Here is a 16,833-nt window from a genome sequence, read left to right as displayed (position 1 = left end):
TTCCATTAGACTTTTCTAGGTTATATAAGCCAATGGCCCTGAACTCTGACTTGGGGTAAGCAGAATAAACCAAAGAAAAAAGCTAATTGAACACATCAGTGAGGCATTTGGTCTTAGAAAATTTGCAGTTGTCCTTTATAATGTAGAGAAACGCCACCACTCTATCACCTGGGCAAGGGTTCTATTCTCACTTAGCCCTCGTCCTGACTATAATAACAGCTCTGATGGACTGGAATGATCCTCAATCATTCTCTCTATTTCCAGCCAGGTCCCAGCTGGTTCTTTTCTGTCAGTTGTACCTGCTGAAAATGAAACACAAAACAAACACAAATAAAAACAAAAAAACATTGCAGCTGACTCTTAATACAAAAACCACTATATTCTTAGAGATTTATTGTTCTGAATTTAAAAGCCCAGGAGACAGTGCTGCCTTTTGAAATGGTATATTGCTTGACAGGAGGTTTAAATTCATTTTGGAGCCAGTTCTTCCCTTGCCACTCCCAGTGCATGCTGACAGGTCCTCAAAGCATTCTTAAGATCAGAATGCTGCTCTCCCCTTTCCCCACACAATCATTACCTTCTCTTTCTGTTTGCCACAGTGATCACATTAAGTGGTGACCATCACCAAATAATATTTATTTTCAAAATTCTTCCAACTACGGCAACATACATGGCAGGAATTGTCAATCTTTTGCTACCAGTAGGTTTCTAATTCTATCACCATGCCTGACACATAGCAGGTGTTCAATAAATATTTGTTGAATGGGTTTCTTAGGTAATATCCCTGCTTAAAATTTTTCAGTGGCTTCCCATAGACTTTGGACTCCCTCCAGATTTAAGTATTTAATTAAGAATATTTCTGTGTACTTTAGAGCTGAGAGATTAAAAGGATATCATTACGTCTGTCACCTAAGGATTTCTTTATTACCCCTAAGTACTTATAGTATCTACTGAGAATTGAAAGGATACCCCATTTCATGCCCGCATTCACTTTCATTTGAACTGTTATTATGGCTTCTTATGTGGTCTCCCTGCCTCCTGAGTCTCCCTCATTTTAATCATTCATAACCACAATCTTCTGAGCTCAGGACGTAGCCACATAATTTGAAGGTCCCAAAGCACGATGAACATTCAGGGCCCCTTATTTAAAATTGCTGAAACTTTTACACAAAAAGAGTAGTTCAGTAAACTGTGGGACCCTTCTGTGCTTGGAGTCCTATGTGATGTGGGGACAAAGTCCCAGAGAGCAGTTTCCAGGCTTTTGGTCTCACGTGGAAAGGTGCTGGCTCAGTTATTAGATGGCCATCAGCTGTAATCAGATGGCCATCCGCTGTGGCTGGGTGGCCATCAGCTATAACCAGTGAGCCATTAGCCACTAATATAACTGCCGTGGCTACGTTGACATGTTGGTTGGCTGGCAGAGAAGTGGACGACGGATTGCGGCTAGCAGCGGCTAGCAAGTGAGGTTAGCAGGTGGACGTGTTGATCCTACTTCCTGTGTCTCACCCAGCCACCAGCAAGGCGGGGGTGCAGGAAAACCCCTCGTTGGGGTACTGGCCGATGTTTGCTTTTGTGTCTGGACTAGCTGCCATTGAGAACATAGTGGTGTGACTCCCCTATCTATGGCTCCGTTGTTGTTCCTTTTTGGCCTCACCATATCCTGCGTTCCAATGCGGGGAGCGGGACCAGAGGCCCTGCATGACAGTGACTTCGTAGCTCGTATACCCATGAAGCCGATCCTGCCTGAATTCAATCTTTTTAAATCACAGTTTTGGTCACGGGGAGTCCTTGCTTAAAAACTTTCAACAACTCCACATTGTTTAGAGTTGTAATTGTCGGGACTTATAAATTCCAACTTGCAGTTGGTGACAGAGGTGAAGCTGGAGTTGTGGACCCCTGAACGTTGCAATGTGGGTGCACACACTTGATAAAGAGATGCCCTGGGTGACCTGTTATGCTCTATTGGTCAGCTTAGTCTAGGGCGGCCTGAGGAGTGAAAGGAGAATAAAGAACTCTGTTGTCCCTGACAAGTGTCTCAGGGGATTTAGCTTCTCCTTTACACCAAAGCCACATTGAGGATCATCTGGTCTTCTGGTCAGAGAGCCACCTGCAAGTGTAATCTGGAGAGACAGCAAAGAAACAATGTCCTTGCACATCCTGAAATCTGTGGGAAGGAATAATACTTTTTATATGTCAACCACAAATATGGTTTCCATCTAATTGAATCCATTCATTGCTACTTTAAAAGAGAAGAAAGCTGATGCCATTGAAAAGTGAGTTCAATGAATACATCCTCCCACAAAAACAGCCTCTGTGTGTGTGTGTGTGGATGTGGATCTCATCTGAAAGAAAAAAAATAACTCCTGGCTTTAAGCAAATGAAGGCTTATTCCATATGGCAGCCGTCTTGCACACAGCTGATGGTTGCAGCACGTGGAATTACTTATAACTAAAGCTTTTGACTGAAAATGCAGACATGGCTCTCAATTCATCATCCTCTTCTCTGAGATTTAAAGGGCGCTTTAGAACACAAGTCAGTACCAGTTACTACTTTAACAAATCAGTAAGTATCTTTTCATGGGGTTGACTTCCCCATTTGGCACCTCTCAGAGCCCCGTATGGCTGCGGAGACTGTCATATATGTGTTGAATACAGGCAGTGTGAAAGTGTGTGTCTTATTTCACAGATTTTAGCAAGGGTAATTGTTCAGAACTGTGAAAACCAGATATTCTCCCTTCGATATCTCCTCTTGGAGCAGCATTGCATTACATATCTATTGTGTAACGAATTACCACACATTTGGTGACTTAAAATGATACACATTTATTAACTTGCAGTTTCTGTGGGTCAAGAGTCTGGGCACAGCTTAGGTAATTCTTCTGTTACAGAGTTCCTCACAAGGCTGCAATTAAGTTGTCAGCTGGGCCTGTGGTCTCATTGGAAAGCTCCACTGGGGGAAGATTCCACTTTTAAGCTCATTCAGGTTGTTGGCAGAATTCAGGTCCTGGGAGATGGTTTGACTGAGGGCCTCAGATCCTTCCTAGCTGTTGGCCAGAGGCTGCCTCAGTTCTTTGCCATGTGGACTTCTCCAACATGGCCACTTATTTCATCAAAGTATGAAGCTGAGAAAACAAGGGAGTCTGTTAGCAAGGTGGAGATTTTAACATAGTTGTATAGATGACATCCCATCACCGATTTGTATTCTATTGGCCATCCCACTCTCAAGGGGATTACACAGGGTGTGAACACCAGCATGTGGAGATTACCAGGGGCCGTCTTAGAATCAGCCCACCACAAGGACAGTGTCCCAGTTGAGAGAATCACAGTAATATCCTCTTATAAAGAATGCACTGCATGTTTCTGAGTTTTAAAAATATTTGTGGATAGGTTCAGTGGGCAAATTATATTCTTGAAGAAACTATGATATCCCAGTGATGGATTTATGTCTATATTTCTGTTAGTTTTCTCATCTTTGTCATAAAATATTATTTTCCATTTTCTCTAAAGAATCTATTTTTTCTTTCATTCCATCTTTCATCACAATGGAATGGAGGAAATGTCTGGTCCAATTAGAACCCGGGAAGAGCTCAGATTTCTTCAGGTTGGGCGGAGTAACCTAGAACTTAGCTGTGGCCAGTACTGTGTCTGCTCAGGGCAGCTTTCTGACCTTGGCTTTTCTCAGTTTCACTATCTCTCATTTAATGTTTGTGCAGCCCTGAATAAGACACCCACAGAGCTCCAGAGCTTTCCTAGCACTGTCTTCAAGACAAAGCATTTCCAGGGAATTTGATACTTGACCCTCTGGAGTTTTAAAACCTATTGAATGTGTTCCCAACTGTTTTCCTTGTAGACCCCGATAAAAGTTACAGATGATATTCTGACTGGTGACAAATATAAAGCACCCATGTGTCTTTTTCAAGTGGGCAATAATCTTAAGGATTAGAAAATGGTTTGTTGTTGCTGTTGTTGTTTTTAGTCACCAAAAAGTACTAAACTAATTCATCCAATCTCTTACTCACACATTGACCTTTACTCATTCCAGAACAGTCATTGACTGCTGGTGATGAGAGTATGACGTAAAAGGCCAAATTGCTGCTTTTATTGGTCTTTGCTCTCCTTGGCCTCCATGGCACTGTTTCTTAGCATCCACTGCAGTGTCTGCATGCTGTTCTGGCCTCTCCTAGAGATAGGAAGTATTTTATCTCTGATGGTGGCTAGGATTTCAGCAGACTCAGAAGTAATATTTCCTGTGTCTGAACATAGAGAGTCAGGGCAGTTTTTAGGCCCAATCAAAACTGCAGCCTCTTCTGCATGTTCTTCTGGGGACCCAGATGCTAGCTAGAGCCTGCCTGCACTTGGTCAGACCCAAGAGTATGTAAGGTTCCTCCTTCATAACCTACTTGAAGTTAGTGGGTGGAGCAGAGGAGGAGATAGGAGCGATGTGAGGAAACTGAAGGCTAGGGAAGTTGATTATAGAGTCTTTTGAAAGAGAAGCTGGCAAGTCTCTAAGCCTGTGAGGAAGCCTATAGATAGTTCTCAAACAGGTTAGTGTACTTTTGAATCACCTGGGATCAGTTTTTTTTTCTTTTACTGCAAATTATCTGTCTCTAGCCCCAGATATTTTGATTCTGGGGGTCTAAACATGGCCTAGGAATCCGCACTTGCACTTAGCATTCCTTGTAATTCAGATGCTGAAGGTCAAAGCACCATTTATAAATAGTGAGACTTTAGTAGACTCAATCAATCACATATAAAACATAAGAAAAAAAATCCAAGGAATGAATTTTCTGTTTGTTTTTCCCTTCATTGGTTTCAGATATATGATCAAAAACACAACACAAGCTACTTACTATTTTTGACTGGAGGTGGAATGATTGCAATGCTTATAGATGAGGGAAGCCAATTGGCTACTTAATTCAAGCCTTCATCTACTCCCTCTAAGGCGCATTCATTCATTTCCTTTCTTTTCTTTCATTCAAGAACATAGTCACCTATGCTTTATGAATGAAAGTTAGCAGCCTTTCACAGCTCGACAATAATGCCAGCTTTGGACAACCAAACAATGTCTCCTCTATATCTGTGTCTCTAAATCATACCCGGAGTACCCACTGCTGTTGTTCTCTCTTGGGGAAAGCAAAGCAAAGTTTTGGAATTACAGTGACTCAGAGGGAGAAGTCTATGCCTGCTGAAGGAAAAAAGATCAAGGTACAAGATAATGAATAATATAATAATCGAACATCTGTCTATATGTATATATATATATATTTGAAATATTTCATGATGCGAAATTTTAATGAAATATTATGATATAATAATTTTATGAAAATAGAGGTGAAAAAGATAGATTCCATCTTATTAATATTCTTCTTTCCCCCTTTGGGGGGTTGAAAGATGAGATGGGTGTGGGAAGTTATTAACTTACTTTCTATATCTTTGTAGTGTTCTACTTGTTAACCATGAACCTGTATTTTTTGTATCAAAATATTTAAATAACTAGAATATTACAGTGTGTAATAAGCACATGGAAATCACAGCTTTCAGGTCCCAGGTTCCGAGCATATTAAAGGAGGAGCATAGGTATGATGGTAGATGTATTTCAACTGGCTTCCTGTAAAATGCCTCCGCTCAGTGTCTTTTTAGATCAGATTTGCTAATGATTTGAGGTGACCGATTGTCTACTTTCTTCTTCCCTCAATGAGTGTGTGCTACCAGGAGTATCACTGTCATCAAGTGGTGCAATAGTGATCGACATGCAAACCCAAAGCACTGCCAAAATGAGTGATAAGATGGCAGAATTTCTGATAAGACATCAAATGTGCCATGAATCCCTGATTTAGGAATTGAGATTTTTGCCTGTTACTGAAAGCGACCAATAGTTTATTCCTTAAGAGAGACCAGCAAAAGTCCTGGGGCGTGCTTAAGTTTTATAGCAAGGATAGGGTGATCATTCATTCATTCGTTGAATGACATTTTAAAGGCAAAAGAAGGCCAAAAAGAAAAAGTTGCATATTGATTTCATCCAGCTAGTAGTTCTCAGCCAATAGCTGGTTATTTTAGCTATTATAATTATAAGCCAGCAACATTCAATTTCTAATTTAAGAAATTGCTGAAAGCTCAGAAAGACAGATATTATATGAGTCCACTTATATCAGGTACTTAGAGTAATCAAAGAAACAGAAAGTAGAACTGTGGTGCCCTGGGGCTGAGGGGAAGGGGAGAATGGGGAGTTATTGTTTAATGCATATGATGTTTCAGTTGGGGAAGATGAAAACGTACTGGAGGTGGATGGAAGCACAACAATGTGAATGTACTTAACGCCACAAAACCGTGCACTTTAAAATGGTTAAAATGGTAAATTTTATGTTATGTACATATTACCACAATAAAAAAAAAATCATTGAACGAACTTGACATAAAATGCAAGATCCTTCCAGAAACCTCTTTAAGGTGTAGCGTTTTTAGATCTTATTACCTTTGCGGTGGGATGCAATTCTCACAGTAAAGGAGGAAAGTACTGGGTGACCACTGTCCCACCGTGCCTGGGACTGAGGGGTTTCATGGGAGGCTGGCCTTTCAATGCTAAAACCAGAAAATCTCAGGAAATCAGGAACCTGTACAGTACCCCCAGCAAAAGCATACCTTGATGAAGACGCTGCTGGTGAAGAGCAAAGTGTGGTAGTAGGTGGTGCAGCATGTCCTGTTGTGGGAAAACAAGCCCAATCAAGATTTAAGACTTCCTGCGCCTACAACTGTAGAAATGCTTTTTTTTCTTTTTTTTTTTTGCAATTTCATTTGAAATCTGGATTGCTTTGGCTTTTTAAAATTCATCTTTTTGATGGTCAGTGAACAATTAGAATAAGGAAATGGTGCAGACTCGGCCTACACTGAGTTACAGGTGCTGACAAAGGATACACTGAAGAGCACAATGCAGAGACAGCCCTTTTGTAAGTGTCTAGAGTTAAACCCCTGGGGTCTTCCTGAGAATAAACAACTGCTTCCTTTCATGAGCCATTTGGCTGCCCAAGGACAGAATCCCCTGACTGGCCCTTTTGCTAACTGCTAGCATTTTACCTAAAGTATGAAAAGCAGTTTGTATTCCAAAATGACGTGTTTTTTTTTTGGTCTCCGCTCCTTCTGTTTCTCATATTTAAGTCCTGTTTGTTTTTTTCTTTCGCCTTTCTTAGAGAAAATAAATCCGTTATTTCTATTTATTTGTGTACAAATAAATCATGTTAATAATTTTACTCTATAGCTTTGAGTTATGCTTTCACTGTTATTCTAGCAGCTCCACTGCGGTATAGTCCACCACGGAAATGTGTAGATTACAGTGCACTGGTCTATATCTTGTCTGTCTCAGGACCCCTTGGGTCCCCCGTTCATCTTCTCATCGCTTGTAATAAGTCTCGTGTGGCAATTGTACTTACTCTCTGGCTCTCACAAGTTACTATAAATCTGATTCTCAGTCATATCTGTTTCAGCTTCCAATCCTTGCTCTGGTTGAACAGGGATGATTGACTCTCCCCTGGTGAACAATTAGAATAAGGAAATGAATAAGAACAATTAGAATAAGGCAGCAGTGGTGGAATCTTGTGATTTTATGGCCTGACCGTTACATGATTTCTGTCAAGTGGCAGCTGATAGGGTATCCTAATTTGGTTTCCACGACCTTTTTTGATTGCTTGCCTGAGGATATTGATTGTTTTTAGCACTTGAGAATGCAGGGTTGAAAAGTTTTTGGCATTTTTTCTTACTACTGATAGATTCTCTGTTTATATTCTTTAGTTTGTGTCAATTTGGTTTCCTCTGACTTTCAAGCTCAGAGCTTTTTTCGTTTTTCAAAACTCTGGTAATTTTTCATGTACATTTATTCTGGATGCAGTCATTTAATATCTGCAAAATTAAAAGCCTGCAACAAAATTAAAAGGAAGCGGAATTCCTAGTATTCAATAATCAGCTTTCATTTTTTTAAACAATTGAATAATGCCAAAATTACTCTCTTGAGGGTTTATAAAACAAGGCTAACGAAAGAGATCATCACTATAATTTTTAAAAAAATATGGACACTAGGAAAAAAGAGAAATATTATTTTGATAAATTTAGAGGAAAAATTACACAGATTTATCAATACTAATGTTTCCTAAAAGGAAAAAATGATGATTAATTATACATTTTTATTCTTGAACTAATCGATATCCTTAATAAATACTGGTGCCTATGTTTCCACCTTAAATTCCGCTGCGTATCACAATTAGCTCCTCTTATTTACATAAGAGTTGATGAAAAAAATCCCAGTTTATAAATGTAAAATAGTTTTTGAGCAAATAAATAGATATGCTTTGTCTACCTCTAGAGTGAGTTAATAAATGAGATTTTAAGGTCTCTTAAAACTAGTGGAGCAAGTAAGTACCTTTTCCAGTTAGCTTTTATAAATAATATCAAAATATTAAGTGCTTCTATAAATGTAAAACAAGAGAAACTAAAATTCTAAATATGATTTAAATATATTACCTGTATAAGAAGTTTTTCTTGCTGAAGTTGTAACTCAGAAAAAAGAAAGGTTTAACACTGAGTTTTATTAACAGCCTTGGTAACTAGGTTAAAAAATCAAATGTAAAAATCTTTGCTTTTAAATATGTTGGAGGTTTCAATATATGATAATAAAGGTACAGAAAACAGCTCCTTTGATATTCATAATCAAAATGATTGAAAGTTAGACTGATTTATGTTCATCAAGGGAATTGTTACAGTTTATTAAGATGGAAAACTTTATGCATAGTATATATAGTCTTATATATTACACAGATGAAACAATCACAAACTCACAGAAAAGTTACAAATACTGCAAAGACTTTTATTTCCTGAGCCATTTGAGAGTAATTTGCCAACCTGATGCCCTATCACTCTGTCTAATGTGTACAATATTTCCTACAAAGCCGTTCTTCCATACAACCATAATACAGCCATCAAAATTGGGTAATTAACCTTTGCTGTGTTAGTACCGTACAATCCTTAGGCCACATTCAAGCTGTCTAATAATATCCTTTACAGGGAAAGGACCCAGTTCAGAATCGTGAGTTGCATTTGGTTGTCATGACTTTTCTGTCTCCTTCAGTCTGGAGCAGTTGCTCACTCTTTCTTTGACTTTCATGATCTTGACGCCTTCGAAGATTATAGGTCAGTTATTTTGTAGAGTGTTCCTCAATTTGAATTTGTCCGATGTTTCCTCATGACTAGCACAGGTTATTCATCTTTGGCAGGAAACCCCAGAAGCAATGCTTGTTCTTCTCACAGCAGCCCAACTAGTGGTACAAGATATCAGTTTATCCCATTACTGGTGATGTCACTTTGACCATTTGATTAAGGTGGGGTCTTCCAGGCTTCTCCCTATAAAAGTTCTCTTCTCAATAGCCCATTTGGCATCCAACTAAGCTGCTTTCTTTCTCTCCCTTTCCTTCCATCTATCTTCCATTCATCCCTTCCTTTTTCCCTCCCTCCCTTCCATCACTATTGACTCAGACCTTTCTATTTTATTCAGTGGGTTATAATCTATCATTATTTTGATTGCCCTTAATTTGGTTACTGGGACCAAATCAGTTCAAGGTGGTTCCTGTGTCCTTTTGATATGTCCTATTCTTTGAGTTGTTCTTTGCTTTCTGGTATAACTTATTTCAGGCTCATCTTGTACTTTTCCAGTGCCAGTTCTAGAATGAGTCATTTCTCCAAGGATCTTTGGTCCCTTTTAATGGAGAATGATATCTAGAATCCAAGATCTGGGGACTACGTGTCCTTATTTTTATTGGGGTGTCACTGCTCCCAGGCCCTCTCTTTGTGGACAGAGCTAGAGAGAATATGTGTGTGTGTGTATGTGTGTGTGTGTGTATTACATATACACATTACATGTGCACACATCTGCATCTATATTTATTTTTATACCTCTCTCTCTCTCTATTGAAAACCTGAGTTAACACCAATACCTTTAATTCCAATCGAACACTAGAGATTTCATTCTGGTTTTCTTCCTTTCTTGATTTATTACTCCTTCTCTGACACCGATAAGCTGGCTCCCATTATCCGTACGTGTTTACTTAACGTGTTCAAACTTCCCATAGGTGTCTCCTCTTCTGTTTGCACCACCGTTTCCTTTTTGACTTGACTAATTCTCAACCCTGTTGGTAATTCTAATATCATATTGTTTGACAATGCCTCATATATTAAAAATAATCAAGGTACACCTTGTTCTGATATACTATCACTTTAAAATATTATATATGTTTTGTTGCCTATAGCTCCTTCTATGCAGATAGCCACCTTGTTATAGCCACCTGCCAATAGTGGCTATGTTTGTGATTTTGACACGGTGTGAAAAATAAAATTGCTGGAGGTACTTCAACAACTAAAGAAAACCTCAGCTATTATGATGAAAACCTAAACTAAAGAAAATGCCCCAAATGACTGTATATACTAACAAGTGACCATTATCCATCTGGGTTCCAGAATCCTGTCAATGTAGAATAGCATGTGGGTGTGCTAAAATCAAAACTGTCCACATTTTCAGAAGCGCTTACTCTTTATGTTTAGCTCTAATAATAGCAACACAGCCCACAACTGAAATTCCTCCTGTGCTCTCACCCTAGGAAATGGTTAAAGGCGGACCTATGTAATGTGCTTGACTTTTCATCTAACTTCACTTCCTTGCACTCTGATCCAGCCACTAGTGAGATTACACATTTTTCTTGGGTTTCTGGGAATCTCACCTTTCCCCTCCTCAAGTTTGCTGCTTCTGACCTCAGATTGTCCCTGAGTCTGGTGTCCTCCCCTCACCTCTGCTGAGTCTTGGCAGTCTGCACTTGCTTTACTTCCTGACCTGGCTCCTGCAGTGCCGACTGGGGCAAAGGCACATGGCACAGAAGCAAAACATATTCTAGAAAATGTTTGCATTGTAGCACAGGAAGACAAAGCCCAGAACTATTCTAAAAGGCATTGGCTGTTAACATTTTATTTGGATGAGAGAGTCCCATGATTTAGACAATGTTCCATTTGACCTGGTCAATCTGCTGCTTTCTACTGAAACTTGAATATTCATTTTAAAATCAGTATTATTTGAAAGATTACCCAGTACCCAAATATTTTTCCCAAGACCAGTCACAGGGTCTGAAATTTGAACAGCACAGATTCATCTGATGAAGGAGGGACCTTTAGAATATTTTTGGTCCTTAAGTGCCCTCCATGGAAATATGAATCTCCAAGGGAAGATTGTGAGCCAGGAGATTCTGGGGTTCTTGAGATCAATTTCCCTTGTCAGAGCCAGACTCTCCCCGGCCCACTACTTTTGTTTTAGCTTCTCAAACACTTTCTAATGTTTTGGCTTTGGAGTGCTGTGCAAACGAAGCTTATGAATATGGAAAATTAAGAGAGAAGGAGTTATTTGCATTACTGGAGACATACACTTAGCTCAAGTTCATCTTTGTAAGTTGCTTAAGATGCTGGCACAGAGGACTTTAGCTCAAGTTAAAGAGGGTACCCAGGAGAAAAGTTATCTATAATGTTAAAAAGTGTGTCAAGTTAAGGCAGGGGCCCTGGAGAATGGGGGAGTAGATTCAGGAGGCCTCAAGGTCATCTTGGGAGGCAAAATTGCCACTCCAGGCAGTGGCTCTGACAGTTGGGACATATGTGCTTCTGGCTACTATCTTGTTCATCATACCTACAGTAAACAGAGTGGGCTTCGAGCCAGTCATCTCAAGGAGAAGAAGCTTCAGGAACTGCTGCCACCTCTGAAGTAAGAAGTCTCCCTACTCCCCTCCTGTCACATGTCTGCTTACGGGCTCATTAAGTGGCATGTTCTGACTTGTCCTGATACCCGTACCTACCCTAAGAAAACCTGTGTGGGCCATGACCTCTCTTGCCTCCTAACAACAACTTTTAAAGAAGTCCAGAACCCCCACCCCACCCCAGATCCATCACTAACTAGCCATGCAGTAAATTATTTATGTGATTTGCAGGAAAGCTATGAAACATCCATGTGGTTTGTGAAATTGAAACCCATCGCAGCTGATTCCTTAAATCAGAGGTTGTAAAGGGCCAAATATGGCCTTCTGATCCACAAGGTTTTGTTTAAAAATTTTCGGTCATCACTCACCATTTTCTTGGGGAAGATTTTACACAAAAATAAAGCTTTTTCTTGTTTTCCTTGAGAAAGTTCGGAAGATCTGGACACACGAGACCTGTATTCCTATATGGTAGCAGTTGGCTGGGGCTAAGTGGAGGTTACTACATTCAGACGGCATATAGACTCTTAGTTGGTCACAGTCCCCACCATTCCTTGTTTTCCCTCTATGCAGCCCGATTTACTCATGTAAAATACATGCCTGGCCTCTATATGCTGAGTTTGCAAAACTTACCTAGGCTAACATCTTAGCCAGGTGGGAGTAAAGTCAGAGAAAATGGCACAGAGGGTAGAAAAAGAGTGGAGAGAGCTTTCCAAACAAAATTATCCTCTTTCAAAATGTTTAACTGGACTCTCACTCCCCGCAGGCCATGCAACCTTAGCCTGATTCTGACTTGAACCTTCTCACCTCACAAGTTCACGGCCCAAATCTGCATTTGTATCAGCCTCATGGAGCCAGCATTGGACATGTGGGTAGAAATAGTCTCTCTCACTCATTGGAAAGAAGCCAGGTGGACTTCTATTTTTCCTAAACAGTCTGAGAGCGCTAGGACCAAGAATATTAGGTCTGGGAAGCAAGGAGAGAACCTATCCTTGCCATATATCTTCTCTCAGCTTCTGCTCCCAAATCTGTCCTGCCTCACCCCCCCCCCCCCCCAACCCCGTGCTTCTCATCAAGCATGGCTGCTGTAAAAGAGAAGCAAGAACAGCATGGAGCACTCTTTCCTAAGATCTGTACTTCAACCCAGGACTACCTACCCCCTGCTATTTTCAGGTTGCAGGAAGCTTGTAGGAATAGAGGGGCAGAGGAAGTGAATATGGAAGAACATGGACTCCAGAAATCTAAGAAAGTTAAACAAGACGATTACTCATCTTTTCTTTAAACATAGGTCACATTTATGTTTGGTACTTCCATGTAAAATCTGATGGGTGTAGCTAGCCTGAGTAGCATGGAAGCAAAGTGTTTGGGTTCGAAGAAGGTCAAGAAACTGAAGAAGGATTTGCACAAGGCATTTGTGGGAGCGTTTAAGTCAGTGATATGATGATATCTGTCCTAGAGAGGAATTCTGGGAGTGTCAATGATGGTAACTGACAAAATTAATGGGAAGGAAAAGTTAGGAATGTTCACTTGTTTTAAAAGAAGACATTTAAAAATTGTATTTGAGGGGGTGACGTCATAGGAATGGCGGCAGCGGGGCGCACTTTTTGAGTTCTCCTCCGGATCTTATCAGAAACGGGACATTTATAACCCATCAAAGGACTCTCTGCTCATCACTCAGAACAGCTAAGAGACTTGTGCAAGGAATATTTGCAGGTGGGAAAATTGGGCAAGCAGGGGAAGAGGGAAGGGAGCGGAGTAGAGACGCGGCCGCATCTGTGGCTGTGGAAACACGGTCCACACTTGTGGCTGTGGGGATGTGGATGACATCCGCAGCTGCAGAGACGCAGGGGATCCCAGGACGGAACAGAGAACACAAAAGCCAGGAGGTGGGCTCTTTCCCTGTGTCCTACAGCTGATCTCTCCCACTGAGGGGGCAGCATATCCATCATTTGAGGCAATAACCTCAGCTGATACCTCCAGTTAAGCCCTAGGCTGGATAAAGGACACAAACTCCATACCTGGACCCCTCCACCCACTCTTCCAATCCTACCCCCACCCTTTCAGAGACTTGAACTGGCCCCTGAACTGAGTAGTGTCAGATTACAGAGGAGCCTTAGTGCTTAGGCTCTGGGAAGACTGGTGGGCGGCTCTGGCCCAGGGAGGAAGCTGGGAGGAGTGTGATTTTTGCTGGGCTAGGAGAGAGGGGACTTCTCCCCCCGCAGCCCCACCACCTTTTCTGGCCTGCGGGAAGAGTGTGACACGGGCTGGGCTGGGAGAGAGAAGACCCCTCCATCCCCAGCCCCCACCCTTTCTGGCCTGCCTAGGGCGGGGCAATTACAACTGCAGAGGCACTCCCAGGGATCAGCAGTAAGCAGCAGATGCAGCTCTGGGCTTTCAGCAGCTCAGAAATCTCCTGCCTGCCACACACACACACACACACACACACACACACACACACGCATCTAAATCTGTAGTCCCAACATCACTCTGGACACCAGGTGACTGGCTCTGCCTGCATAATACGCAGGGGACTATTTGGTACAGCAGAGGACAACCTGGAGATTACTTGGTGGGCTTAAGCCAAGACTGGTGCTGCTTTTTGTTTTGTTTTGTTTTGTCTTTATATCTTTGATATCTGCCTGTGTTGAATGGGGATTGTTGGTTGTTTTTACATGTGAATGTATTTGAGTTTTTCTTTGTTGTTGTTGTTGTGCTTGGTGATTTGCTTTGTTCTGAAATTGCCCTACCAGGGCCCAGCTTAAGAGGCACAAGATTCAACATACCCAGAGGCCAACTCCAGACCAAACCAGAGTACTACCGGGCTTGACCTACAAGTGACAAACCCAGAGGGAATTCTTTACAGGCACAAGAACCCATAGAGGCCAAACCACATTTAAGCGGTCAACCCTCATGCAGCAGAACACCCTGCAGTGGGCAGAGCCAAGTATCACAACTAGTCAGCCTAGGAGTTAACCCCAGCTACTCACAAGCGAAAAGCAATTAAAGATCTTCTTTAACAGGACAATATACACAACACAAGAGTCACCTTTGGAGCACACGCAGAGGAGAAGAACGAAGTAGTGCAAGTCAAATATAAAGGACACATACTACATAAGATAACCCAGCAAGAACTAAGAACTCTAGGGGGTCTACCCAATACATCGAAGCAAACACAGAGAGTCAGCCAGAATGGGGAAACAAAGAAACATGTCCCAAATAAAAGAACAGAAGAAACCTCCAGAAGTGGAACCAAATGAAACAGAGGTAACCAAACTATCAGAGACAGAGTTCAGAACACTGATGATAAGAATGTTTAAGGAGCTTAGAGACGACATAAAGAAGGATGTAGAAATCATAACAAACAACCAGTTAGAACTAAAGAACACAATTACCGAAATAAAGAACTCACTTGAAGGAATTAACAGCAGGTTAGATGAAGCAGAGGATCGAATCAGCGACTTAGAAGACAAGTTAGCAGAGATCACCCAATCAGAACAACAGAAAGAAAAAAGAATAAAAAACAATGAAGATGGATTAAGAAACCTCTGGGATAACATCAAGCGCAACAACATGCGCATCATAGGAATACCAGAAGGTGAAGAGAGGAAGCAAAGGATTGAGAACATATTTGAAGTAATAATGTCCGAAAACTTCCCTAACCTGATGAAGGGAACCAACATACAAGCCCAGGAAGTGCAGAGAGTTCCAACCAGGATAAACCCAAAAAGGTTCACACCAAGACACATTATAGTTAAAATGGCAAAGATTAAAGACAAAGAGAGAATCCTAAAAGCAGCAAGAGAAAGACAGAGGGTTACATACAAGGGAACTCCCATAAGACTATCAAATGACTTTTCTACAGAAACATTGAAGGCCAGGAGGGAGTGGCAGGAGATACTCAAAGTGATGGAAAACAAAGGCCTGCAACCTAGATTGCTTTATCCAGCAAGGTTATCATTTAAAGTTGATGGAGAGATAAAGAGCTTCCCAGAAAAGAATAATCTAAAGGAATTTATTACCACCAAGCCAGCATTGCAAGAAATACTAAAAGGACTTCTGTAAATAGAAGAAAGATGAAAACAATCTAACTACAAATTTAAAAATGGCAATAACTATGTACCTATCAATAATCACTTTAAATGTAAATGGATTAAATGCTCCAATCAAGAGACATAGGGTGGCTGAGTGGATAAGAAAGCAAGACCCTTGTATATGCTGTATACAAGAGACTCACCTCAGATCAAAAGACACACACAGGCTGAAAGTGAATGTTGGAGTAAGATATTTCACGCAAATGGAATTGAGAAAAAAGCTGGAGTTGCAATACTTATTTCTGACAAAATAGACTTTAAAATGAAAAAAATATTAAAAGACAAAGATGGGCACTATATAATAATAAAGGGATTGATCTGACAAGAGGACATAACCCTAGTAAACATCTATGCACCCAACATAGGAGCACCTAAATATATAAAACAGATATTGACTGATATAAAAACAGAGATCAACAGTAACACTATCATAGTAGGGGACTTCAACACACCTCTGACAACAAGGGACAGGTCTTCCAGACAGAAAATCAATATGGAAACAATAGCCTTAAATGATACATTGGACCACTTGGATTTAATCGATATTTTCAGAGCATTTCACCCCAATGCTGCAGAATACACGTTCTTCTCAAGCACGCATGGAACATTTTCCAAGATAGACCATATGTTAGGCCACAAAACAAGTCTTGATAAATTTAAGAAAATTGAAATCATACCAATTGTCTTCTCTGACCACAGTGCTATGATATTAGAAATGAACTACAGGAAAAAAACTGGAAGACACACAAATTCATGGAGGCTGAATAACATGTTACTAAATAATGAATGGGTCAAGCAGGAGATCAAGGAAGAAATCAAAAGATATCTCGAGACAAACGAAAATGAAAACACGATGACCCAAATTCTATGGGATGCCGTGAAAGCAGTCCTAAGAGGGAAATTCATAGCATTGCAGGCCTACCTAAAGAAACAAGAAACATCACTAATCAACAGTTTATCTTCACACTTAAGGGATCT

Source organism: Rhinolophus sinicus, chromosome 16 (genome assembly GCF_057876585.1).
Source record: "Rhinolophus sinicus isolate RSI-liver-muscle chromosome 16, RSI-T2T, whole genome shotgun sequence".
Classification (NCBI taxonomy): Eukaryota; Metazoa; Chordata; class Mammalia; order Chiroptera; family Rhinolophidae; genus Rhinolophus; species Rhinolophus sinicus.
This window is presented reverse-complemented; position numbering follows the sequence as displayed.